This window comes from Macrobrachium nipponense, chromosome 9 (assembly GCF_015104395.2).
Source record: "Macrobrachium nipponense isolate FS-2020 chromosome 9, ASM1510439v2, whole genome shotgun sequence".
NCBI classification, from domain to species: Eukaryota; Metazoa; Arthropoda; class Malacostraca; order Decapoda; family Palaemonidae; genus Macrobrachium; species Macrobrachium nipponense.
The window spans coordinates 66,358,592-66,362,695 of record NC_061110.1 but is presented as its reverse complement, the minus strand read 5'-3'; positions in this window follow the sequence as shown (position 1 = coordinate 66,362,695).

Sequence of the window (4,104 nt, the reverse complement as noted above, 5' to 3'; positions counted from 1 at the left end):
TACCAGTGTATGTGAGGCTAGGATGAACGAAAAACGAAGCTTCATTATCCCCGCTTGGCATTGTTCTTGTTGGTCGTCTTGTTACCTCTCAGAATAGGGGCGAGAGTCATGCTTCTCATTTTCCAAGTGCAATCATATTTTTCATAGGTACTCAGTACTACACAATTTAACAAAAGTCTTGAAACAGCATGTCAAATTTGGTGCCACATTCTAAGCTAAATGGGTGGGCAAAACTGGAGGAATTTTGGTTACATAAGCAAGAATCATGTAAGGCTTCCATTCGTTTCAGCCCCACAACACACCCAGGCACTACACTCCATCCATAAAGGTATTAAACAGCCATGAAGGCATGAAGCACCCTTGTCTCAGACCAACTGCTACACCAAACAAACCGCTTTCCTATTTTCAGATTCTGATACATGCTTGTCTCCATCAGAAATTTTTCTAATCAGTCTCAGCAACTTTTATTGTGTACCACATACGTATTCTAAACACCCTCCAATTGCTTCTCTTCTGAGCCTATCATAAACCTATTTACTTTCAAACTTCCCAGATGGCTGTTTCCTAACAATGTGCCCACACTCTATTCCTTTTCTTAACCCACAATGGTTTATTCTTATCATTTCTTCAAAGATCAGGGGAACCAGGCAGTTGCTGCTGATGACCTAGCAGGTACAGCCAAGGGCTCCCTCATACCACCCTCCTCAGCTCCTATTTTACCTAGTGATAATCTTGCTATGAGTGGGGCTTGAAGCAAAACCTTTATAAACAACAAGTTGTTCTTCAGGAAGTAAATGATACAAATGGAGAGTTGCTGTCCGTAGTGAATGCTGTCCTAGGGCAGTGGATTAGTATTTTGAAGGTTTGTAGAATGTGGAGGATATAAAAGAGGCTGCAGCTTTACATGAAACAAGAGTGCTTATAACTTATAAAAGTGATTGCTCCAGAGACTGAAAAATGGAAATTCACCAAGATGATGTAGGATTGAAAGTAATATGCACGTTCGCGCGCGCACGCACACACACACACACACACACACACACATATATATATATATATATATTCTATATATATTTATAGTATATATATATATATATATATATATATAAATCTATATATATATATATATATATATATATATATAAAGATTTTATATATAAATATATATTATATATATATTGTATGGAATCTTGCCACCTCGTTAAATTTTCTTCTTTGCTGGGACGATATGAACAGTTGTTTTCCGGTTGTTTCCCAGTAAGAGTCACTTCACATGATTGTTTTTGTTTTAAGTTGTGTTGGTGAGCTGGCGACTGGCGGCCCTTGTCTGACTGCCTCAGTCAGTATTGAGATGAAGACCTGAGTAATCCTGAGGTACATGGAGGACTTTTTTTAATCGAGTCAGTACTGGGACAGAGACATGAGTACTCCTAAGCACCATAGAGGACTTGTTGCATTCAGTATTGGGATGGAAACCTGATAAGTCCTAAGCAGCATGGGGAACGTCGTGAGTCAGGTCAGTATCAGTATGGAAACCTGATAAGTCCTTAGCAACAATGGGGGACGTCTTGAGTGAAGTAAGTATTGGGATGGAGACCTGAACAGCATTTGGCAGCGTGGAGGATGTTAGTACCAGATTCGGGGGTCCATAATGGCATTGTGTTTTGGGACTCAGGACCTACAGGGGGAAGTAGCATCGTCTGCTTTGAGAGAACCATGGCTCCTGGTTGGCAGCTTTGGCTGTGTTGCAGTTTCGTCTACGGCGGCACATGTAGCCCTGGTTGTGTGCATGTTTGTAGGAGGTGATCTCATCTGTATTTCTGCTGTGTGACACGTTTTCCTCGAGTACCTGGAGTGTCCTGCGCTGTTTGTTGCAGTGGTTTCCGAGCCTAAGGTTTTCCCAGTTATTCTTCTGTTAATGTTTATTGCACTTAAGATGTTTGATAACATTGTTTTTTTTTCGTGGCTATATGACGTTGCCATAACCCTATTGTTTTGATTATGTTTATTATAGTTTATGGTCCTGTTTTGCCCGTGAAATGTTCTTTGACAGGTTTTTGTGGTTGTAAACTGTTGTGTTGCCTGTTATTATTATTGGTATCGTGATTTTGTATAATTTTTACTTTGAGGTCTCTGTAAAATCGCAATAATTTGCATTGGCTGTTAATTTTTGTGATTTTGTAATACCTCTGATTTACTAACTCGGTTTTATGTTCTTGTTAATCCGTTTATGTGAAATGTTTTTATTGTACTGCTGCTGTTCTATTGTTTATTTTGTTTATTTTTTATCTGATGATTCAGATATAACTCATGATGAAATTAAATTGTAGTTAACTTTTGATTTACTGATTCGTTTGTAAAAATGTATAAAGGCAATTGTAATTTTTGTAAATAATAAATTAGTATTAAGGTCTGCTATTGTGTTTTTAGCTCCTTCCCACTTTGCTTGCCTCGGTTCCTGCCAAATTGCCTCAATCCTGATGGTTTTTTTTTTATTTAAAGAACCTGATGAACCCAATAGCGGGTCATAATATATACATATATATATGTATATATATATATATATTATATATATGCATACATACATATATACACATAAATATATTATATATTTATTTGTGTTGTGTGTGTATGCATATATATATATACATATATAATATATATATATAGATATATATTATAAACAAACAGAGAGAAAGAGGATGTGCGTGTGTGTGCGTATGTTTTTTTTACCGTGCGCACTTGTGTAGTCATGCTACTTATATAACATTTTCCTATGATACGGGAACTCCCCATATCCCAAAACAGGAATCCCAAGAATTTGGTCCCGCCACGTTAGTGTACTTGAGAGACGCGCTGTGCGTAGGATGCTGGATTGGAGAAAGATATGTGAAGGATAGGTATTTACGAAGAAGAAAGATTCATTATGTCCCACATTGAAACTATCCTTAAGGATCAAACTCTTTGATGACATTTAATGGTGATGAGGACGAGTTGTGGAAAATTGTGGTCACTGTAGCGAATGAACCAAAAGAAGGAGAATGATAGGCGAACATAGAGACATTTTTAGGCAATGCTGGTTCGTAATTAAGTTCAGACTAATTGGAAACTAAGTTATATTTCCCATAATGTGTTACCTATTGTGATGAAAGAGAGAGAGAGATGTACACACACAAAAATTGAATATACATAGACATTGCTATCCTCCAAGGTGTCGGTAAATAAGGAATTTTGCCGCGAGCAGCACATCGGCGGATTGTGTGGAGGAAATCCCCGAAAGACAGCCAGCGAGTGACCAGAAATGAGAGATATTTCTCATATTTTCGCTAGTCATCATGCGTCTATAAATATTGTCATGTTTAAAACTTGCTTATGCACATATCTTATTTCTCTTCGTGTCTTCTTTTCTTTGCATATCCTTTTAGACACGAGGTAACGATTTGTTGCTATTCATCTTTCCTTTATTGTTAGTGGAAACGTATTATGTTCTCTAATGCCCAAACGTATCATTGTTCTGTCTAAAGGGGGAAGATTGATCATGGCATTATCTTTCCTGTTGTTTCCACAGTAGTGAATATTTATATGAAGACAGACAGTGCATATGGCTCCCTGAATATTCTTCCCCACTCTCTGTTATCAAGTGCTGAAAGATTCAAGATGATATCACGCCTGTATCTCTTAAGATCAGTTGCTACGAGTGTCAGATTTCAAAAGAATGATAATCTATCTGCCTTCAGGCCCTTCGGAGGAATATAATTTTTGTGAGTATTTTCCATCCCAGCCACGTTTCCTCCTGGCAGGACTAGATTTGGATGGAATTGCCTCACTTAAAGAAACCCACGTAACATCTGAAACAAAGTTGCATAGTAACTATCATCATACATCGATTTGCTATTTCATTTGTTGGACATCTTGATAATGTACTTGTTGCTGCCATCCTTGAAGATTCTTTCATTCTTTTCTGGTTAAAAAATCCTCAGAAATGAGGATTAGAACTGGACTTCTTTTCATAAAATCATGCCATGTGACTGTAGTCTCAAATGCTCGTCTTACTCGTTCTTGATTACTTAGGAACATTCTTGAGACCACAACAAATTGTTTCCA